This window comes from Melanotaenia boesemani, chromosome 14 (assembly GCF_017639745.1).
Source record: "Melanotaenia boesemani isolate fMelBoe1 chromosome 14, fMelBoe1.pri, whole genome shotgun sequence".
In the NCBI taxonomy this organism is placed as follows: Eukaryota; Metazoa; Chordata; class Actinopteri; order Atheriniformes; family Melanotaeniidae; genus Melanotaenia; species Melanotaenia boesemani.
In genome coordinates, this window is record NC_055695.1 from 942,206 (window position 1) to 967,046 (window position 24,841).

At 45.3% G+C, this 24,841-nt stretch overlaps 1 protein-coding gene and 1 long non-coding RNA gene across 3 annotated transcripts in view; one reads left to right on the forward strand and one right to left on the reverse strand.

Annotated features, from left to right (window-relative positions):
- si:dkey-121a11.3 overlaps positions 1–24,841 on the forward strand; it is a 34,325-nt gene that overhangs the window by 7,273 nt on the left and 2,211 nt on the right. The gene's annotated exons all lie outside the window — the stretch shown is intronic.
- On the reverse strand, positions 1,032–23,161 carry LOC121652956. Its single transcript, XR_006012717.1, has 3 exons — positions 23,150–23,161; positions 7,617–7,622; positions 1,032–1,090 (listed from the first exon to the last, which is right to left on the reverse strand). It is a non-coding gene; the product is annotated as an uncharacterized LOC121652956 (long non-coding RNA).

Consider the following 24,841-nt stretch of genomic DNA (forward strand, 5'->3'; position numbering starts at 1 on the left):
TCGACGGAACTCGTTACTATATCCACACTAGCTTAACTTGGATAAAATGAGCAATTCTAAAAACGCAAAAGCTGCCAGTAACATGCAAATAGCCAGGTGGCTATGGATCAACTTTCTGTCTAAACAGAGAGCCTCGTTTGGGGAAGATGTCTCTTCTCTAATTCAAGATGCCATCAAACCGATACAAGCTTCTCTGGACTCTCTACAGGCCACAATCAACTCGTTCCAGAACCGACTTGCCTCAGTCGAGTCTGTGGCTGGCGATAACTTTGAACGGCTCACGGCGGCAGAGTCCACTATTAAAACGCTCCAGAGCCAAAACCGGTTGCTTCTGGACCGGTGTGATGACCTTGAGAACCGCTCACGGAGATCTAATCTCCGTATACTAAACACCCCGGAAGGCAGTGAAGATGGCAAGGATCTAATAAAGTTCATGTCAGATCTTCTCACTCAAGTTATGGGACCCGACGTTTTCTCCACACCGCCTGAGCTGGAGCGAGCCCACCGGACCCCGACCTCCAAACCTGGCCCAAGATCATCCCCTCGCACGTTCCTGGTCTGTTTCTCCAGATTCCAGCAGAAAGAAGCTGCGCTGTGCTGGGCTCAGAGTCATGAGCTCAGATATCAAGACGCCACATTGAGAATTTACCAGGATGTCAGCACAACGCTCGCTAAAAGGAGAGCTGCTTTCAACGATATAAAGCGAGCCCTGTATCAGAAGAACGTCACATTCCACCGGCTCTACCCAGCCCGGCTGCGAGTGACGTATGGAAACAACATATTTACTTTCGACTCACCTGATGAAGCTCAGAAGTCCTTCGACCAAAGATTTGGCAGAGAGTAGGACTTTTTACAGCACAGTACAGACTGGCTAAGGCTAATCATCGGGGCTCGAGCTCATGTAAGTTTATCTCTCCATCTCAAGCCAAGCAGCAGTCACCAAACTGGAGGTACGGTCGCTCCACCATGTTTCTGCTAGACTAATGGATATCTTGCTGTTCACGAGTATATATACCTTGAACTCTGTCATTAATCTAACCACCATTTAGTTCAAGAGTAATATTGACACGTTATACTTGCAGAATGTGTTCTTGCCTGATTGCGACCCCCCCCCCCCCCTTTTTTTTTCTCTCTCACTGTTTCTTTCCTCCTTGAATTGTCTGATTTTATTTTTATTTACCCCCCTCCTTTTTTTTTTTTTTTTTTTATCTAATGTTGAGAGGTCTCAGCAGAGCATATCACAAGAACTGGGAGTCTCTCGGGTATAAATGTTAAAGAGGATGTTTTGCAGGAAGTCTTTGGAAATAGTGTTTAGCCTGCAGCTTGCCTCAGCGAGAGGGACAAGTATAGGCTTAGTTCTGGTTTTGGGTTCAGATAGGGTTAAGAGTAGGGATAGGGTAAGGGACACCAACACATCTTTGCAGTACAGGCTTTCTTTCTTTATTTTTATTTTCTTTATTTCTTTTTTTTATGTTTTTTTTTTTTATTTAAGAGAAGAAATTCCTTTCCTTATTTTGTTTACTCCAAGTACACATGATGTCTGATAATGACGCAGAAGGTGCCGCAGTACGCTTCATTCGCTGGAATGTGAAAGGTTTAAATGGGCCAGTGAAAAGAGCCAGGATATTCAATCATCTTAAACATTTAAAATGTGATGTGGCATTTCTTCAGGAAACCCACCTATTGGTTAAAGGTCAAATTAGACTAAAAAAAGGTTGGGTGGGTAACATATTTCATTCCAATCTTAATTCCAAAACCTGTGGAACGGCCATCCTGATACATAAAAAGATTCATTTTAATGTGACCACTATTAATACGGACCCTCATGGCCAATTTGTGATGGTTTCTGGACTACTCTTTCACAAACCAGTGGTTTTGGTAAACGTCTATGCTCCAGTCTGGGATGATGACAAGTTTATAGGTAAAATTATCTCACTGATTCCAGATCTGGATTCACATCAAATGATTCTCGGGTGCGATTTAAACTGTGTTGTAAATCCGTTGCTTGACCGCTTGAATCCTAAGTATGCAAACCTCTCTAAAAAAGCTAAACTTCTGTTAGATTTTATGGATGAGACAGGACATGTTGATCCTTGGCATTTTCAGTTCCCACAGAGCAAATCCTTTTCTTTCTTCTCCCCTGTACATCACTCATATAGTCGAATAGATTACTTTTTCATTGACCGTAGGCTTCTCCCTTTCGTCAACAGAACTCAGTACCTACCCATAGTTGAATCAGACCATGCCCCTGTATTACTAGATCTTACATTCCCTCTTTATAAATTGGAACGTCCCTCCTGGAAATTAGATAGAAACTTTTTATCTGATGACAACTTCTGTAAAATTATATCCCAAAAAATTGATGACTTTATAGAATCTAACAAAAAAGATGGCATCTCTCCCTCTCTCCTTTGGGAAACACTAAAGGTTGTAATCAGGGGTGAGATTATATCATATTCAGCTAAAATGAATAACATTAAAAGAACTAAACAAGAAGAACTCATAAAATCAATATCTGTAGCGGATGATCAGTACTCAGCCTCTCCCTCCCCTGAGCTCTACAAGAAGAATAGAATAGAATAGAAATACTTTATTAATCCCTTTGGAGAGTCCTCAGGGAAATTTGGGTACCAGCAGCAATACAACACCAACAGTAAAGCAGGACAAGCACAAGACACAATATATACAGGTACAAAGCAAAATAGAGGCAAATAGAATGCAATAAATTTAACAATAATAACAATAAGATAATTTAAATAAAACAATATAAACAAGCATTGCACACAGTAGAGGTGGTACAGATTCCATGTTCACTATTGCACGTATAAGTTATTGCAACTGTTTGTATGGGTTATTGTGCATGTGTTGTATCAGGCGGACTGCACACCTCCCTCTCCCCCCTCCTTCTCCCCCTCCCTCTCCCCCCTCCTTCTCCCCCTCCTGCCTAATGCAGAGTTGTACAGTTTGATGGCTCGGGGGACAAAGGAGTCTCTGAGCTGGTTGGTCCTACTCTTGGGGAGGAGCAGCCTGGTACTGGTCAGGCTTCTCTGTGCACTGATGACAGTGTGCAGAGGGTGACTGGCATCATTCACAATAGCCAGTAGTTTTTTTAGTGTTCTCCTCTCTGCCACTGTCACCAGGGAGTCCAGCTTCATGCCAACCACAGAGCCCGCCCGCCTGATGAGTTTTTCCAGCCTGTCAGCACCTTTTTGTCATGTTAGCCCCCCAGCAGACAACAGCATAAAAAAGCGTACTAGCTACCACAGACTGATAGAACATCCACAGGAGTTTCCTGCAGATGTTAAAAGATCTCAGTCTTCGCAGGAAGTACAGACGGCTTTGGCCCTTCCTGTACAGGTGATCTGTACAGCATGTCCAGTCCAGCTTGTTATCCAGCCACAACCCGAGGTACCTGTAGTTGTCTACAATCTCCACCTTATCGTCCCTGATGGTCACTGGACGTGGTTGTGGGCTGGACTTCCTGAAGTCAATAACCAGCTCCTTAGTCTTTGAGGTGTTAAGCTGGAGATGGTTCATCTGACTCCAGGTGACAAAGTCACTGACCAGATTCCTGTACTCGTCCTCTCCATCATCCCTGATACACCCCACGATGGCTGTGTCATCTGCAAACTTCTGGATGTGACACAGCTCTGAGTTGTAACAGAAGTCTGAGGTGTAGAGTGAGAAGAGGAGGGGGGCCAGCACCGTCCCCTGGGGTGCTCCTGTGCTGCTAATAACAGTGTCAGATGTGATGTCCTTTAGCCTGACGTACTGCGGTCTCTCTGTGAGGTAGTTACCAATCCAGGACACCAAGCAGGGGTCCACCTGCATCTCCCTCAGTTTGTCCAGAAGCATCAGGGGCTGGATTGTGTTGAAGGCACTTGAAAAATCCAAGAAGAGGATCCTCACTGTGCCCCTCCCCTTATCCAGATGAACTTGGACACGGTGTAGGAGGTAGAGAATAGCATCCTCCACACCCACACCTGCGCGATAGGCAAACTGTAAGGGGTCCTGGGCCTGTTGCACTTAGGGCTTGAGGAGATTGAGGATGAGCCGCTCCATCGTCTTCATCAGCTGGGATGTAAGTGCCACCGGTCTGTAATCGTTCAGCTCACCAGGACGTTTTTTCTTTGGAACTGGAACAATACAGGATGTTTTCCACAGGGTAGGCACTTTCCCCAGCTGTAGACTGTGGTTGAAGACATGCTGGAGTGGTTCCCCCAGTCCATCAGCACAGGTCCTAAGCAGACGAGGAGGCACTCCGTCAGGGCCTGCTGCTTTCCATGGGTGGAGCTTCCTCAGTTCTCCCCTCACCTGTTCTGCTGTTATGTGTGGAGGGTGTTGAGATGGGGGGAGGGATAAAGGTTGGCAGGGGGGCTGCACAGGGGATGAAGTCAGGGAGGATGTGTACTGCAGTGGGGGAGGGGGGACAGTGGGCTGGTCAAAGCAGTTAAAGAAGATGTTCAGCCTGTCTGCTTCTTCCACTGTCCCCCCCACTGTTATGGCCTTTGATCTGAAGCCTGTGATGGTGTTGACACCATCCCAGACCTCCTTCATACATTGATAATGGGGGGTATTGCACAGTAAAATATAAATAAATACTACACAGTATTATGACTATACAGATAAGTTGTACAGTCTGACAGCAGTGGGAATGACGGACCTGCGGTAGCGCTCCTTCCTACACTGAGGGTGTCTCAGTCTCCTGCTGAAGGAGCTGCTCAGCCCCTCCACAGTCTGGTGCAGCGGGTGAGAGGTGTTGTCCATGATGGATGTGAGCTTGGCCAACATCCTCCTCTCACCCACCTCCTCCACAGAGTCCAGCGGGCAGCCCAGGACAGAGCTGGCCCTCCTAACCAGCTTGTTCAGTCTCTTCCTGTCCCGGTCAGTGCTGCTCGCTCCCCAGCAGACAACGGCGTAGAGGACAGCAGAGGCTACCACAGAGTCATAAAATGTCCTTAGCAGAGGCCTGCATACTCCAAAGGACCTCAGTCTCCTCAGGAGGTGGAGGCGACTCTGGCCCTTCTTGTACAGGGCGTCTGTGTGGTGTGACCAGTCCAGTTTACTGTTGAGGTGAACACCCAGGTACTTGAAACTGTCCACCAGGTCAGTGTCCTTCCCCTGGATGTTCACCGGTGTGTGGGGTAGTGTCCTTCTCCGGAAGTCAATCACCATCTCCATGGTCTTACTGGTGTTTAAGCACAGGTGGTTGCGCTCACACCAGTCCACAAAGTCCATGATGACTGACCGGTACTCCAGCTCGTTCCCCTCAGACACACAGCCCACAATGGCTGAGTCGTCAGAGAACTTCTGGAGATGACAGCTGCTGGTGTTGTAGGTGAAGTCCGAGGTGTAAAGGGTGAAGAGGAACGGTGAGAGCACTGTTCCCTGAGGGGCCCCCGTGCTGTAGACTACCACCTCAGACACACAGTTCTGCAGACGCACGTACTGTGGCCGGTTGGTGAGGTAGTCGATGGTCCACGCAGCTAACTTTCCATCCACTCCAGCTCCTTCCAGCTTCCCCCGCAGCAGCGCCGGCTGGATGGTGTTGAACGCACTGGAGAAGTCAAAAAACATGACTCTCACGACGCTCCCAGCGGTCTCCAGGTGAGCCAGCGCCCTGTGCAGTAGGTAGATGACAGCATCATCCACCCCGATGTTTGGCCTGTACGCAAACTGCAGCGGGTCCATCGCGGTGCACACCACGGAGCGGAGGTGACCGAGGATGAGCCTCTCCATGGTCTTCATCAGGTGGGAGGTCAAGGCGACGGGTCTGTAATGGTTCGGTTCCTTAGCGTGTGATATCTTAGGAACCGGAACCACACAGGAGGTCTTCCACAGGACAGGGACCTTCTCCAGGCTGAGGCTCAGGTTAAAGATGTACCTGAGCACCTCACAGAGCTGGTCTGCACAGGTCCTGAGCAGCCTGGGGCTGATGCCATCTGGTCCTGCAGCTTCCCTGTTCTTCAGCCGCCTCAGTTCTCTCCTCATCTGGGCCGATGTCGGGGAGAGGGGGGAGGAGGAGGGCAGTGGGGGGCTGGTGGTGGAGTCCATTGGTGTGGAGTGGAGATGGGGGGTAGGTGAAAGTGGAGGTGAAGATGAAGGTGGTCGGGGGAAGGGGATGGTTGACGCTGGACTGGGGATGTGTGAAGAGGAGGGAGGGGGGGCAGAGGGAGTGGGGTTAGAATCAAATCTGTTAAAAAACAGATTTAAATCATTGGCCCAGCGCTGGTCTCCATCAGCTGTCCCTCTGGCACCACTCTGTCCAAATCCAGAGATCTCCTTCAGCCCTCTCCACACGTCCCGTGTGTTCTTCTGCTCCAGCCGCTCCTCCAGCTTCTTCCTGTAGCTGTCCTTGGCCCGCCTGGTCTTGTACTGGAGTTCATGCTGAACTCTCCTCTGCTCCTCTCTGTCCCCTTCTGGTTCAGCAGGACTTTAAGCTCAGGGGTCACCCAGGGTTTGTTGTTGGAGAAACACCGCACCCTCCGGGTTGGCACAGTGTTCTCCACACAGAAGCTGATGTAGTCCGTGATGCAGTGGGTCAGGCCATCAATGTCCTCTCCATGAGAGCTGCAGAGTGTCTCCCAGTCTGTGGTTTGGAAACAGTCTCTCAGTCTCTCATTGGCCTCATCGGTCCACACTTTCACAGACTTCTTCTGTGCCAGCTGTCTTCTCACCCTGGGTGTGTATTCAGGGAGCAGATGTACGAGGTTGTGATCAGAGCGTCCAAGCGGGGGGAGGGGGGTGGAGGTGTATGCGTCCTTCACATTAGCATACAGTAGGTCCAGCGTCTTGTTCTCCCTGGTGTGGCACTTCACGTACTGGACGAAAGTAGGGAGAGTGGCAGAGAGCGAGGTGTGATTGAAATCCCCGCTGATGAGCAGGAGGGACTGCGGGTAGCGAGTCTGCATCCGAGTCACTGCGCTGTGGAGCAGCTCACAAGCAGCTGCTGCATCAGCCGAGGGAGGGATGTACACATTAAACAGTATAACGTGTGAAAACTCCCTCGGGAGGTAATACGGCCGCATGCCCACAGCGAGAACTCACTGTCCCTGGTGCAGAGCTGTTCCTTTACACAGACGTGCGCCGGGTTGCACCATCTCTCATTGACATACACCGCGAGTCCCCCGCCTTTCCTCTTACCACTCTCCGCCGCACTCCTGTCCGCGCGCGAAAGTTTGAATCCATCCAGGGAAACCACAGAGTCCGGAATAAGTCCATTCAGCCACGTCTCCGTTAAACACATGAGGCTACATTCCCTGAACTCCCACTGTAGCCGGGTCAGCGCCGTGAGCTCGTCGGTCTTGTTAGAGAGGGAACGAACGTTTCCCATAATCACAGAGGGTAAATATGGCCTGTACCTCCGTTTCCTCTCCTGGAGCTTTCTTCCTGCTCTGCAGCCTCTTCTTTTTCTCCGTATCTCCGTGGGAATCTCCGGCTTCTCCGCGTAGAGAAGAGCAGTGCTGCTCAGAGCTAACAGCTGGTCCCTGGTGTAAACAATGGAGCCGTGGCTGAAACCAAAGGTGTCCCCCGCCGAAGTTTGGAAAAGTGCCAAAAGAAGCAGAAATCCAAATAGAAAATCAATAAAAGTAGGCTTCCCATGTGCAGAATTGCACCTGGTACTGACTACTGTAAAGGAAAAAAGAAAACCACGTCTAAAAACCATAGAAAACGCTAAAAAAAAAGGAATAGAGGAGGCAGAGCTGCCGTAGCACGCAGCTGCTTGCACAGCGCCATGTTTGTTTTGTTATTTGGATAACAACGGACAGTCTTATTGGGGGAGACTACATCCAGCGAGAAGTTGATGTAGTCCGTCAGACAGTGAGTTTGCTCCTCTATGTCCTCACCATGTTGTCTCAGCAGTACATCCCAATCAGTGATGTCAAAGCAGTCTCTCAGAGCATTCTCTGCCTGACATCCTTTTGACCAGGGGGGTGTACTGTGGCTGTAGGTGAACCAGGTTGTGGTCAGACTTTCCAAGTGGGGGGAGGGGGGTGGCTGTGTAGGCATCCTTCACATTGGAGTACAGCAGGTCTATTGTTCTGTTGTTCCTTGTGGGACAGTCTACAGCCTGGTAGAAGGAGGCCAAGGTAGAGTCCAGGGAAGCATGATTAAAATCCCCAGATATGACCATAAACGCCTCGGGGTGCTTTATCTGCAACCTTGCTGTTACTGTGTGTATCTTCTCACAGGCAGCTGCTGGGCGGGATGTAAACACAGAGCACGATCACGTGACTAAGCTCCCTCGGCAAGTAATATGGCCGCAGGCTAACGGCTAACAGTTCCAAGTCCTGGCAACACAATTCCTTTTTCACTGAGACATATCCTGGGCAACACCAACGTTTGTTCATACATATGATGAGCCCCTCACCTCTGCTCTTACCGCAGGCGTTCATGTCTCTGTCAGCTCTCACAGCAGTGAAACCCGGTAGATCCACGTTAGCATCCGGTATCACATCAGTGAGCCATGTCTCTGTGAAGATGTATAAGCTGCATGCGTGATAACTCCGTTGATTGTTCAGTGCCAACAGCTCGTCCATCTTGTTAGGTAGTGAGTTGACGTTCCCCATTAGTACAGAGGGGATCACTGGCTTAAAACGTCGTCGAGCAGCCTTTAGCTTAGATCCTGACTTGCAGCCTCTGTACTTCCTCCTCAGCTCTGTCGTTACGTTGTGCTGCATTCCAACATTAGTCTTCAATGCAAAAAGTTCCTCTCTTGAATAAACAAGACAACGTGCAAGTGCCATACTAGAGTTAAAAATAAGTAATAAAACGGTAAGAAAGAAAGAAAGAAACACTTGGGTGCGTAAGAGACACTGGTAAGGCAGCCGTCTCCTACAGCGCCGTTAAAAAAAAAAAAAAAAAGAAGAAGCTGGACCTCCAAACACAATATAATTTGATATCGACTGAAAAAACAGAACGCCTGCTTTTAAAAACACAGGGATACTTCTATGAGCATGGCAACAAAGCTGGACGCTTATTAGCACACCAACTTAAGTGTCGCTCAGCTTCACAACAAATCCACCAAATACGGAAAGATAATGGTGAATTAACTTTTGACCCCATAGAAATTAATGACACATTTACTTTGTTTTATTCAGATCTGTATACGTCCAAGATGACCGGCTCTGACATGGAACATTTCTTTAATGACCTAGAAGCTCCCTCAGTAACAGCAGAGCTTAGGAACAAGACAGAACTTCCATTAAACTATAAAGAAATCATTAAAGCAATAAAGGCAATGCAAAATGGCAAAGCACCAGGCCCTGATGGGTACCCTATCGAGTTTTTTAAAAAATTCTCAGACAAACTATCAAAAATCCTGCTTGATATGTTTAATGACTCTCTGTCCCGTGGCTCACTCCCACAAACTTTGACTGAAGCATCACTCACCCTTCTACTTAAGCCAGGTAAAGATGGCACAGAATGTGGCTCATACCGTCCTATTTCCCTCTTAAATAGTGACGTGAAGATCTTGGCCAAAGCTCTTGCCCTTCGCCTAGAAGGAACAATGCGTGAAATAATCTCTGCGGACCAGACAGGTTTTATGCCAGGGCGCCATTCATTCAAAAATATCCGTCGGCTTTTTAATGTAATTTACTCTCCCGCGTCTGGTGAGATACCCGAGGTGGTTGTCTTGCTTGATGCGGAAAAAGCATTTGACAGGGTAGAATGGGAGTACTTGTTTGCATGTTTGGATAAATTTGGTTATGGCCCTAACATCATCGCATGGATTAAACTCTTGTATAATGCACCCCAGGCCTCTGTCATTACAAATGGAAAACGCTCAAAATATTTTAAGCTGTCAAGAGGTACTTGTCAGGGCTGCCCAATAAGTCCACTGCTGTTTGCCTTAGCTATAGAGCCCTTATCTATCACACTCAACACACTACCATCAATCAGTGGAATTCACAGGAGGGAGGGAGGGGGTGGGTGGGTGGGTGGGTGGAGGAGCATAGGGTATCTCTGTATGCAGATGATTTATTACTATATGTATCAGACCCTGTTCAAAGTGCTCCCGTTATAATCCATACTTTGAGAAAATCTGGTCCTTCTGGACTTTGTTTCCATGGAAACAGACTTGTTTAATTTGAGATGAAGCCCTGCTGCTGAGGTCCAGCTCGGACCAGAAGCAGGGCTGGATTCTGGATCAGATCTGCCGGTTTCCTTGTCCGTGATTAGTTTTTAGATTTGATGTGGTCTTGTTTTTTTCTTCCTGACAGATCGCTGTTAATCTTCTTGTTTCTATGAACTTAGATCCAGTTTTTAAAAGTTCTGTTCTAGAGAAAATTGAATATTGATAAAAGTGAATGTTACCCTGTTAATGCCCTGGCTCTTCAAATACAAGATGGTGATCTACCATTTGTAATGTCAAAAAATGGCTTTAAATACTTAGGTATTAACATTACATGAGATATGCAGCAACTTAATCAAAAAAACTTTGGCCCACTATTTGATAAAACTAAATTAGACTTAAAGAAATGGAAATTACCTGACTGGGTTGCATTGGAGCTCTGTCCACACGATAACTTTTCCCCTCTGGCCTCCGCTGGTTCTGGGTTACCTCTTTCTCCTGTCTCCTTATTTAGTAACCCTGTGGTCAAACACTCCTTAAAGGTCTGGGGCCAATTTAGGAAACACTTCGGCCTTCATAGTTTTTCCCTTTGGAGCCCTATTGTCAAAAATCACCTTTTCAAACCTTCTATCATAGATCCGGGCTTTCAGCGGTGGCACCAGGAGGGTGCCACACGCTTCCAGCATCTGCTGATCGATGGTACCATAGGCTCGTTTGCTCAGCTAAAAGAGAAGTTCAACCTTTCTGATTCAGACTTCTTTCAGTTGTTGAGGCAAAAAGTTACTCTGTCAAGGAATGAGGAGTCTGGTGCTGAAGTGAAAAATGATTACAAGTTTATTGAACACAGGATTAAAATACAAAGAATAGAATGAATAGGAAGAATAGACAGAATAGAATTGCAATTCCTGAGAGACTGCTCAGAGGTCTGACAGCACAGAGATCTGAACAGAATCTGATAAGAAACACACAGGCAGCATCTTTTAAGCAGAATGATCACGTCACAGCACATCATGAAATACAAACAAAGAGATTGTTCCTCACACAGGATCAGACACTTCAGCAAACCTAATGAGCTTTTTCAGTTTATTGAGCACGTAAACAACCCCAGTGACATTAAGGCAGGATGCCCGGCTGGGTCATCCTGAGGCGCCTGGCTGGTATCAGATAAGTCACACAGGTCAGAGCGAACTGTTCTAAAGAATGCATCCACATTTATGATAGCAACAGGCTACTCAGGATTAAACTCAATTACCAAGAACTTAAACAAGCTGTTTACCCCGAGAGGGATCAGTAGACATAATATAGTAAAGGGAATAATATGAAATTTCCACAACAATTCCCCTCTTTTGATCATAATGAAACCCATTTCATATTGATCACACCAGAAAAGAAAATTTCATAAGATTAAAGCATAAAAGAAAAAACCCCAAAAAATGCATCAAACAAGGATAACCACTGAGGCAGAGATGCACAGTGGATAAAAATGAGAACCCCACAATCAGCTAGTGAACCCCAAAACTCTTACGGTGTCATCAAACCGCTAATGAACACATAAAAACAAGGAAAAAAACAACTGAAACAAAAAAACAATGGAAAGACAGAGGAAACAAAAAAAATAAAAAAAAACAGAAAACCCATAAAAGATAAAAGTAATAAATGTAATGCATTTGTAGTAAAAAAACCCTTAATGATTATATTCAACAAGAAAATCAACTCACCATTTTCCCAATATACATTCAGACAAAACATCAGAAGTTGAAAATCACGAGGATTCGAGAAACTCCATCATAACTCTGAATGGGGAAATAAAATAAACCTCAATTCAACACATGTGATTTCCAGCAAAAAAAAAAAAAACACATCAGAATACATATGAATGAGAAGAAGAGCAAACTAAGATGACTAAACAGAGAACCATCCACACAATCTAAACTTCATCATTACTAGAAAAATCAAGCAGAAGACCAGTATCATCATAACAGATCCGGGGAGGCTAAGCGGGTGGAGAAACCAGGAAATCTAACGGGGTGTTAGAAAAATCGCCCTGAGCACTAACAAACATCTGGAGGGAATGACCAGGAAATGCAGATGTTATCATAACCTTGAGGCACCGGGGGAGGAAAATCACCACAAGCCAGCAGGTAATCAGAACAGCAAAAATAGGGCCTAAGACTGCGAGCAAGATATGCCACCAGCCACCTGCCTGAAACCAAGACCATAACTCAGAAGAAAATCCAGAGCTATCCTGAGCCTCCATCCCAGATAACAGATCTCTAAGGTGACATGAACAGAAGACAGATTAGTAGACATATCAGGAATGAATGTACAACACTCGTCCCCTATAACCTTGCAGGTCCCCCCTCTTTCAGCTAAGAGAAAGTCCAGAGCCATCCTATTCTGCAGGGTCATGACCCGGAGGGCCTTTAACTCAGGTCCTTCAGCAGCAGACTGCTACACCCACGGTGTAAGAAAGAGGCTCCGCAGATCCTTCATCCCAACTGCTGTCAGACTCTACAACAATCTGTAACCCCTGAACCAGGCTGTTATGTTGTAGTCTGTTTACACTGTTTACACAGTCACTTATACCGTCACCTTATTCTGTTATTGTTTTTTTGTTTTGTTTATTGTGTTATATTGAACTCTTAAGTTTATCTATTTATTCTTTCTTTTTTCTTTCACGTTTTTTTCTTTGCTGCTGTAATAAGTGAATTTCCCGTCCGTGGGATCAATAAAGTTTATCTAATCTAATGTAATCTAACACGTCGAACCCCTTAGTTTTAGAAAAGTGAGACTTTCTAACTCTACAGCTAATGCGTCCATTTGAAAAGCATTGTTAACTGTACCATAGTGTGGAAAAAACACCCCCAAGCACTGAGTTAGTGATGGAGATACGAGCCCTTGTAGTCATATGAGGAGGAGCGAGAACCCCTTAGAGATCTGACAACACACGGAGGTGAGGGATGAGATAAGATAGATAGCGTCTACCACACCAATTTCTAGGCAGATACAAAAAGGACTTTGAACTGCAAACCCAACCCACATTAGTTGGACAACTATAACCCTCAGGAGATGGAGATAGAAGAGATAGAAGATGGAGATAGAAGAGATAAAAGATGGAGATAGAAGAGATAAAAGATGGAGATAGAAGAGATAAAAGATGGAGATAGAAGAGATAAAAGATGGAGATAGAAGAGATAAAAGATGGAGACAGAAGAGATAGAAGATGGAGATAGAAGAGATAGAAGATGGAGATAGAAGAGATAAAAGATGGAGATAGAAGAGATAAAAGATGGAGATAGAAGAGATAGAAGATGGAGATAGAAGAGATAAAAGATGGAGATAGAAGAGATAAAAGATGGAGACAGAAGAGATAGAAGATGGAGATAGAAGAGATAGAAGATGGAGATAGAAGAGATAAAAGATGGAGATAGAAGAGATAAAAGATGGAGATAGAAGAGATAAAAGATGGAGATAGAAGAGATAGAAGATGGAGATAGAAGAGATAGAAGATGGAGATAGAAGAGTTAAATAGGGACAAACCAGGACAACTTAACATTACTCTCTCCTGCACACAACGTAAAATTAGGATCCTTACAGGGAGGTCTATCCAGCAGTAAAAAAAACCCACATGAAGCAAGGATGGTGTGATTACAGGTACTGCTTACACCTAAAAGCATAGACACATCAAACCAAGGCATCTCAAAACACAACGGGGCGGCCACTGCATGTACAGAACTAGAAGGCGTCACAGACTTAGAAATCAGGTGATCAGTCTTGCTGGAGAAGTCTCTGTGAAATCTAATAGACTGAAATGAAAAATCATGCATCCATGGACAAAACTTCAGAAGCAAAGAAGCATTGAGAAAATGTGTACTGTTAGATTTACCCACTGATCTGGCAGCCAGGAAGGATAGCACCAGCCGCTCTCCAGTCTCCAGTCGGTGTGGCATGAGGGATCAGAGAACACACGTAACATGTGCTATTAGTCACTTTGGTTGTGGTCTGCTTAGCAAGTGCATACCACAAATTGTCATGTTCGTCATGATGATTGATGACATGGCGTCGCAGTCTGTATAACTCAGGAACTGAAAACGTACCAGGTGAAGGTGAAGGAGGAACAGGTGAAACTCCTGCTGTCAGGGCAGACAGCACGTACAGCAGCGAAAACAGTGCTGCTAAAACAAACAGAGGCAGACACCAACATCTGCACTGAAACACCACCAAATGTGCAGGTGGGAGACGGTGTTGACGCATCCAGGGTTCCATTCCTTTTTCCCACAGGGGAAATGAACTGCACACCCGCTCTGTCCGGGGCCACGACGTCCCGTTGCTAGGCTCACCCGCTCTGTCCGGGGCCACGACGTCCCGTTGCTAGGCTCCTTCTCAGGCTAAGGGCCAGGCGATACAGCTGCACCCTCGGGGGGGGGCACCGGACGTGTCCCTGGACTCCGATGAAATGGGCACCAGCCTGGAAGGGGTCCACAGAACCGCTGGGACCCACAGTGCATCCTTTTGAGGTTCTTAGTCAGGACCCAGTCTCCGGGACGGATCGAATGGCGCACGGTTTCAGCAGGACGTGGAAACACGTCACGAACAAACTACAATCCAGCAATTCTGCATCAGTGTGTGAAACCCATTTCAGCTGGTTGTGGGAGAGCTGCTGATCCTGTGAAGCCTCAGAAAGCACAAGGAAAAGGTTTCGCAATAAACCAACACTGAATCCTCACCAATGACGATTCCAGGTTGGGCCGGCTCAGTTCCAAGACCAGGAGGCCTGCTAGAGAGAACCTGAAATGGACTGAGGTTCAACCTTGTCCGGTTACACATCCTCCTGCAGGTCAGGAGGAGGTAGAGAGCCGTCAGCATGCAAAGCAGAGGATGTGAAGGGAGGGGAACAGAGGGCAGAGGAGAGAGGGAGCGAGGAGGAGAAGAAGGGAGACATCAAGCGAGAGACGGCGGAGTGAGACAGACAGGAGTAACGGTGCCCGAGACACGTCCAAAACCAGCTTACCGTCCGGTTTTTAGAACGGTGACTGCGTCACCATAGCAACCAGCATTAGGAGAGAAAGATGTGGACCAACAAACATTCTAAAACACATCAACATTCCCTCAAACCACAGGACAGTGTCATACGTGCACATAACCAACATAAACATATCAGATATTTTCCATTACAACATCTGCTTGTTCCTGTAATCTAGAAAAAACAAGTTATTATGAAATGACCAGACTATACGACTGGATCCTGAAGGCCTCTGCTCCGGTATCACCCCTGTGAAAGCAGCATCATCAGCAGTATGATAAGATGAACTAAAACAGCACATGCACCCGTATCCATGGTGATAATATCCTTCCTGTAAAAGTTTATCCCAGAATGTCATAAGTGTCAAAATCATGTTTGATTTTTCAAAACGTACACACACATATTCAACAGCGATTTAGTATAGACGTCTTTTCCTGTAGACAGATCCACATCATCAGTCCTGCTTATGAGGAAAATAAAGGTGTTTCTGGTTAATAACATCAGAGTAGCAGCATTATGAAACACTGCAACCATCCCTGTGTGGAAGCAGAGCAGCATCCTGGAGAAAATCCTGCTGGAAGGAAAAGGTCGAGTAAAGTCCGTCAGTTCGTTCAGGTCAGTCAGAACTTTGTCAGTTACGTCACTCGTTCTGCAGAAAAGCCAAATCAGAGCAGGTAGATTTTCCCTGCATGTAGGAGGATCCATAAAGGCCAATATCACATAGTTTTGGAAAGACATGAAGTCTGCTGGAGTTTTCTTAATCAATTTAATAAACTCCGAGATGATAAGGACATTAAATCAAGTTAAATTGCTTTTAATTATGTGTCCATCATCAGCCAAGTTTTTGCTCGAGCAGCTTTTTCTTTTGTTCTTTTACAATTTCTTTATTTTATTTTCCAAGAGAATCATTTTAAAACATCCATGGATATCAGATTATTATGAAATAGTTTGTATTTTCTCCAGGTACATCTCTGTATTAATTCTTACAGTGCACCTTCCCATGTTATTTCAAATAGCAACAACAACCCAAAAAAACTATTTTATCCATATTAACGTAGGTTTTTAAACTTTCCCTTCTTTTACTTTAACTAATTTCCATCTGGTTATTTGGTGACCGTTAAAAGAGGAGCTCCTTAACTTTACTTTATTTTTTTTTATTCCCATTTATTAATCAACATTTTCTCAAAGTGCCCGGGATTCATTTATTTGTTTTTAGACAGATTTCAGATCTTTAGTTTGCTTGGTTGAAATATAGATCAGGCCTTCAGTGTTTATTCTTTAAAGTAAAAATAGCACGTTTTTTCCTTGTTTTTATAGCTGTTTGAGACCTTGATCTCAAAGAGCCATGTTATCCATTTTAACTTAGCAATGAATGATAGAGCAATACCAAAGAAAATGATTCCAGTATATGTGGATGTGGCTGCTAATAACCCCTAAATGCAGCATGTTATGTTCACACATGAGACCACGGCTCAAAGTTATTATGCAGCCTTTTTAAGAGCAAAATGGAAGCTGTTTCTGGTTTATTATAAATTATAGGTACCAAGATATTCAAAACCTTAACTTAACCCAACTGTGAGCAAAAATAAAATAATCGGGACCCAGAGACACACGAGCAGTTTTGGTGCGAATTACGCACACACTTAAAGTTGACAGGAAATCAGGGAAGTTGCCGTTTGCATCACCACACAGAACCAAGCAGGAAACTGCTGTTCGGTATTTGGGGGCCTTTACCCCTCTGGCAGGAAGGTTTTACTCACTCTCACTGCTTCAGCTGTAGGACTGAGAGAAACCATCTTATCAGATCCTGGGTCAGCGGTTAGACGGGGTAAAGGGGGGTGTCCTTCAAGCTGGATTCGCAGCAGAAGAAAAACATCACTGCAGGTTCAAGAGGGATAGAACTCCAGTCTTCGGCCTTCTCACACACACTCGACAACACGCTGACGTCATCAGTCACATCCACACAGCCACACAGACTCAGAGTCACACACATTTACACCAGCCGGCTCACATACATGCATTACCCCTGTTTCACTCACATAGCTGTAGGGAGGAACATGCGGGATGCGAAAGCAGGAAGCATCCCTTCTGTTCTCCTGTCAGACTGAACACAGCTGCAGCCACGTGCTCATTCCACTTTACAGATGACACCTTTAAAGTTTCTGGAGAATGATTAAACCATTGTGTTTCAAATCTCTCATCAGGTTCCCGTGAGATGTTAGCAATGCACACAGTTCTGAGCAGGGCTGGAGACAGAGGGGGAAAGATTTTTACCTCAGTCAGCTGCTGCAGAAAGAATTTGGCTCGGGAACTCCCAACAATAGCACACAGGATTTCCCAGGGGGTGTGTCCATGCTGTGATGACGGAGTCAGGGTTGGCCATAACTTTCACTCCATCAGGAGAAGATGTGAGACAAATGTTTAACCGACACATCAAATCTCGACCCAAAAAGGTTGACCGGACCAACTTCAGACAGCAGAAATAAATGTTTAAATTTACACCCCAAGAGTAAATTACACCCAAGGGGTGCGGTCAACCATTTCTTTCACGGTGGTCCCAGACGCAGAGATTGAATGCACAAAATTACCAGACATCTTAAGCGGCACAGGAAACCCAGAAACCCTCAACTGATCTAGTTGCACCAGAGTCTACCATGAATTCAACGGTCTTACCCGACACCTCGACTTGTAGGTTTGGGAAAATCTTGTAGGCCTCAGCCGTTAAATGCGTATTTTCGCTGCTATACGTCTTCGTCGGTAAGCATCTGCTTTCGAGCACAGAGATAAGCATGGTTAATTTTTCAAAGTCAGAGGAAACAGCAAGCGTCTCTTCATTGCAACAGAGCGAGGGAAAACTGCACGTGTTCATCAGTGTTGTGACCTTCAGCGGGTGTGTGTGGTGTGTGTGTGTGTGGGAGCTGGGTGTGTGTGTTGTGTTATCTGTAGTGTGTTTTACATTGGGTGTCTGTGTGCTTGCAGCAGAGCAGGAGGAAAAGGAGAGGAGAGCTTTCATTTACTGGGTCAAAACTTTGTGTGTGTAAGTTATGTCACCCAGAGATGTGGAGCGTCAGCCCGGATCCATCCTTGGCTGCTTCCCCCCCCCTTTCAATCTGAAGGGGCACGTTGCCGGCCCCCGTTTTGCAGGCGACGCGGACACTCAGCCTTCCAGTGTCCCAGCTGTCCGCAGATATGACATGAGTCGTGATGGCAGCCACGTCCTCGAGAACCACGCCCACGTCCACGTGGGAAGTCACGCCGTCTGGCCCCGTTTGGGTTTGGACCAGACAGAGCTGAATACATTGTCCTAGCAGCCAGGTGCAGCTCTTTGTCCCCCCTCAGCAGCTCCAGCAGCAGAAAAAAGGAAACTCATCAGCAAACTTTGGCCCAGAGGTCAAAGGGGCAATGGGGTCGCAATCTTCAGCGACCTCGGTCTCCGTCCATGTTCGGAAGACCAGAATGGGTCCCAGTCGGACCAGCCACTGAGTGAGTGGTGGAATCAGAGTTCAGGCCATCTTTCCTCAGGGTCACAATGGAGGTTCTGCTGCTTTTGTGAGGGGCTTTGGACTTTTTCTTTTCCTCTGTGGTCTGCGGATCGGGCTGTGGTTCGGCCTTGGGCAGGTGGCGGGACTGGGGGTAGGCAATCCAAGTCCGGATCCGGAGACGCTCCCAGCATCGTCAGGTCTGGGCACAGGAATGAGGTGTTCTGGCCGCTTGGGCCCGATGGTGGACATGCAGGTAGAGAGGATACAATGAGTTAGTTTTCAGCTGAGAAAAGTGAGACACAGCAACAGAGGTTGTCATTCGCTTATCATGGCTGTTGTCAGGTCGGTGCAGGTCAGTCTGTGGAGGGTCAGTAAGTTTTAGAAGAACTCTGGCGTTCTGTTTTCCCTGCCGACGCTCACATTCTGCGAGCCAGTTTGTTAAAGCCGTCTGATGTTTTCTAAGTGGTCCCAATCTGAGACCTTCACCCGTTTCTGTGATTTTAATTTGTCCCTCATCCTATCTAAACCTTCTTTAGTTATTTTTAATGCTGCCGGGCTCAAAGAGCCTTCGGCTGGAAAAATACCATTCTGGATCTACTCCGCACACACCTCCACACACACCTTCCCATACTTACGTTCCATGAACTCAAAGAGTTCACCGCGGGGCGTCGCCGGTGTTTTGGAGCTTACATTACCCATGTTTACACTTAAGCACGGGGAGGAATATTCCCACACCTTAGACTACAGACGTCTCTGTAGAATACGGAATAACGGCTAATCCGTCCGCCCTATCTCACTGCTTTCCAGCGAGAGACCCACTCACACCCTTGTGAAGGGATTTTAACCTGCCCAGATCTCCTAATGAGACCTTCAGGCCCGCTTCTAGTCTACGGAGCTCCCAAAATCCCTTGTGAAGGGATTTTAACCTGCCCAGATCTCCTAATGAGACTTCCAGGCCTGCTCCTAGTAAGCGGAGCTCCCAAAACCCCCGGCTGCCCGTCTTCCTACTTTTCTAAAAAGGGAGAAATGTGTGTGTGCGTGAGAGCAAATTAAAATCCTAGAGTAATTTCTCACTCACCAGACTTCCTTGACAGGATGGAAGATGTTCGAGATCCTGGCGGGCCAGTAAGGAGATCCACGAGGAGTCCCCCAGAAAACAAAAGCTGAGACGTACTCAGGTTGATCAGACACCCGTCTTAAAACCCGAAACTGACCACGCAGGAGCACTTCTGACACCAGATTGTTGAGGCAAAAAGTTACTCTGTCAAGGAATTAAGAGTCTGGTTCTGAAGTGAAAAATGATTACAAGTTTATTGAACACAGGATTAAAATACAAAGAATAGAATGAATAGGAAGAATAGAAAGAATAGAATTGCAATTCCTGAGAGACTGCTCAGAGGTCTGACAGCACAGAGATCTGAACAGAATCTGATAAGAAACACACAGGCAGCATCTTTTAAGCAGAATGATCACGTCACAGCACATCATGAAATACAAACAAAGAGATTGTCTGTTCCTCACACAGGATCAGACACTTCAGCAAACCTAATGAGCTTTTTCAGTTTATTGAGCACGTAAACAACCCCAGTGACATTAAGGCAGGATGCCCGGCTGGGTCATCCTGAGGCGCCTGGCTGGTATCAGATAAGTCACACAGGTCAGAGCGAACTGTTCTAAAGAATGCATCCACATTTACGATAGCAACAGGCTACTCAGTATTAAACTCAATTACCAAGAACTTAAACAAGCTGTTTACCCTGAGAGGGATCAGTAGACACAATATAGTAAAAGGGAATAATATGAAATTTCCACAACACGGTATCTTCAGATTCGACATTTTCTCAATTCTCAATTGCCAAAAATTTCAGTTACTACAGACACCACCACAGTGGACAAAATCCTGTCCTTAAACCCATCCAGTAAAGGCCTTATTTCTAAACTATACAACATTATGTTAGATCTTACCAGTCCTTCAGTGGACAGATTCAAGAGGGCCTGGGAGGACGACCTGGGCCTTACCATAACTGATGATGTCTGGGACTCTGCTCTTAGATTGGTTGACTCCTCTCTCTTTGCGCTCGCCACCGGTTAATCCAGTTCAAGGTTGTCCACCGGGCTCATATCTCCAAGGTCAAGCTGTCCTCCATGTACCCTGAAATTAGTCCACTATGCTCCAGATGTAATGTTGTGGAGCCACTCTCAGCCACATGTTCTGGTCTTGTCCACAGTTAAGTAACTATTGGGGAGATGTCTTCAGTACACTATCTAAGGTCTTTGCCACTAGACTGAAACCAAACCCTGTTGTTGCCCTTTTTGGGGTTCTGGAGGGTCAACCCCATCTGAGTACAGTCAAAAAACGTTCTATAGCCTTTGCCCTACTTCTGGCACGTCGTGCCATCTTACTTAGATGGAAAGACGCCTCCCCTCCATCTCACTCACAATGGCTGCAAGATGTTATGTCCTGTCTAAAACTTGAAAAGATAAGATTTTCACTTAAACAATCCCTTGGCACTTTCGAGAAAGTATGGGGTCCTTTTCTGCGTACATTTCCGGCTCTAAAATGAGGTACATTTGTAGCAACTTGGCTGCATGATACATAATACAACCCGGGTCCTAGATGTGGTGGAGCGAACACAGCACTCTGGCAGTGGCAAGGGGTGGGTGGGTTTTTTATTCTTCGGGGCTTTAAAATTTTGTTTTTGCTGGGTATTTCATTTTCACATATTTTGTTGCATTTTAAGTTTTGCCTCATCATCGCTGTCAATTCATTGGCTCTCTGGAAACTCTGCTCTGTAGTGCAGTGATATATTTGTACTATGTCGATAACTTGAACTGTGGGCTTTTGGTGGCCCTAGTCCATATCCTTGTCACTGTACTGTTTACATACTTGTTTTACACCCAAATCATAGACTCTGTGGGAGCCTACAATTCGCTGTTGAGATGTTTCTATTATTATGTGAAAATCAATAAAAAACATTTTGATTGGAAGAAATGGAAATTATGTAATCTATCCTTAGCAGGGAAGGTTAATTGTATCAAAATGACTGTGCTCCCCAAATTCCTCTACCTATTTCTACCTGGTGGCCTAGCTCTACCAAATTTTTGTTATTACTACTGGGCCTCAAATATTTACAAAGTCATGCATTGGCTTTATACTCCTGATATGAACTGGTGCCTTTTAGAAGCTGCGTCCTGTATCTCCACTTCCCTTAGAGCTTTGGTCACCTCTAGTCTACCCATTTCTGTCTCAAATTCACTAAAAATCCAGTAGTTATAAATACCCTCAAAATATGGTCTCAATTTAGACAGAACTTTGGAATTGACAACCTTATTTATCTGAGTCCTATACTTACTTATTATACTATACAATCATAATTTTCCCCAGGCAAGACAAGATTCTGAATTCATTCTTTGGCAAAGACAAGGTATTTATTATTTTAAAGACATGTACATAAACTCTATTTTTGCAAGTTTTGACAAGCTGTCTCGCAAGTTCTGTCTGCCCCGATCTAGTCTATTTCGTTATTTCCAAGTCCGCCACTTTATACAATATCATGACACCAACTTCCCTCACATGTCATCATCCCCCAGTTTAGATGATCTGCTAGGGGCTCCTTTTAATACTAAGAGACTAATTTCAAGAATAAATAATTGTATATCCTCCTTTAAAGACACAAACCTTACGAAGATCAAAGCAGACTGGTTGGCTGAGTTGGGTGGGGAACTGGAATCAGAAGACATTTGGGACAATGCTTTGTTGAAAGTAAACGGTAGCACTTCTTGTGCCCGGTTAAGCATAATTCAATTTAAAATTTTGCACCGCATTCACTACTCCAAGGCAAAACTGGCTAGAATATACCCTAATGTTGAGACTAACTGTGACAGATGTCGAAATACCCCTGCCAACTTGTCCCATATGTTTTGGTTGTGTCCGTCCCTCGCAGCTTACTGGTCTACGATTTTTAAAACACTATCAGAAGCTCTAAGCATTGACCTTCAACCCAATGCAGCAATGGCCATATTTGGTACAACGGATAGAAGACATGCTACAATAAGGAAAAGTTACCAAAACATAATCGCTTTCACAACATTGCTAGCACGCAGACAGATATTATTACACTGGAAGTCAAACAAACTGCCTAAAGTGTCCTTGTGGTTTAGTGACCTAATGCAGTTAGAAAAGATAAAGTACTCTCTCAGGGGGTCACGGAACAAATTCTTTTCTGTCTGGGACCCAGTGTTGTCCTATTTAGGTAAACTCAAACCCTACCTGTCTAGTGCCACTCAAACTCCTCTCTGAATCTGCATGTGTGACTTAATTATTCATGTGTAACAAATGATTTGTGGCATATGCTACACAAGCTGTGAAGAGCCTGTATTCACTGTTTTTTCTGTTGCTGTTTTGTTTTTGTTTTTTCTCTTTTATTTCCCGCTGCATGTATGTTTACCTATGTTGGTAGTGACAATGATAATGCTATTTTGTTGTTGCTATTTTTTCTGCCTGTCATTATTGCTGTCTCCATCACTTCCGGTGGATGTCCCAAATGTTCCAGGGTGGGCTATTGTTACTAGAAAATGTTGGTATGAGCACTACTCTATGTATACTTAACCTCTATATGTTCAACTTTGTACATGTACTGTACAACTGGTGCTCATTAAAAATAATTATATAAAAAAAAAAAGCAGACATGATTCTGTACTAGAAAGCACTTCCACAGTGATTTTACCGCACATCTGTACATCAGACCAGAATGGGACAACATCCATCCATCCATTTTCTGCTGCTTATCCGGAGTCGGGTTGCGGGGGCGGCTCAGGGAGGAGTGGGACAACATTCCTCTCCTAAAACTCCAGCAACTGGTCTCCTCACTTGCCAGACGTTTCCAGACATGTTAGAAGAAGAGATGATACACCATGCTGAACACCACCCTGGAACTACTTTTTACACCATGCTGAACATCACCCTGGAACTACTTTTTACACCATGCTGAACATCACCCTGGAACTACTTTTTACACCATGCTGAACATCACCCTGGAACTACTTTTCACACCATGCTGAACACCACCCTGGAACTACTTTTTACACCGTGCTGAACATCACCCTGGAACTACTTTTTACACCATGCTGAACACCACCCTGGAACTACTTTTTACACCATGCTGAACATCACCCTGGAACTACTTTTTACACCATGCTGAACATCACCCTGGAACTACTTTTTACACCATGCTGAACATCACCCTGGAACTACTTTTCACACCATGCTGAACATCACCCTGGAACTACTTTTTACACCGTGCTGAACATCACCCTGGAACTACTTTTTACACCATGCTGAACATCACCCTGGAACTACTTTTTACACCATGCTGAACATCACCCTGGAACTACTTTTTACACCATGCTGAACACCACCCTGGAACTACTTTTTACACCGTGCTGAACATCACCCTGGAACTACTTTTTACACCATGCTGAACATCACCCTGGAACTACTTTTTACACCATGCTGAACATCACCCTGGAACTACTTTTTACACCATGCTGAACACCACCCTGGAACTACTTTTTACACTATGCTGAACACCACCCTGGAACTACTTTTTACACACGTGTTGCTGCCATCAGATTCACTCTCAGCTCAGCTTTTCCATCACATGGTAAAATGACTCAGTTTCGTCAACATCTTTTCAAGGTTCAAGGACTCTTTAATATCCCTGTGTTTTGTTATGCAAGAAGTAAAACAATCAATTGATGCAACAATCACAGAAACCACAATAAATGGCTAAATGATAAATAAAAACAGACTTCAGCAGAGCAATGGCAGCAATGCCTCACTGGAGGCCAGAGATACTAAACCTAGAGTGATGTGTTCACACCTTGTGTTCCAGTTAAAACTCTGGCTGAAGTGTTTTCAGTAAGTTGGAGTTTATGAAGTGCTGGTTTTGTTAAACCCGGGTAAAGTATGTTGCAAAAATCTAACTGACTTAAAATAAAAGCATGAACCAACTTTGCAGGACCTGGTAGGAATAAAATGGGTCTGACTTTAGATATATTGGTTAAGGTAACGACTCGATCACAGAATGTAACCAGACCATTTACTGGACCGTTAACCGGACCCTTAACCAGACCATTAACTAACTGGACCCTTAACCGGACCGGACTTTAACTTAGCTGATGTACCACATTTTGGAGTTCATGGGTTTGTATTGGACTAAAATGAGAGAAAGAGAGAGATCAGTGTGGCACAGTGGGATT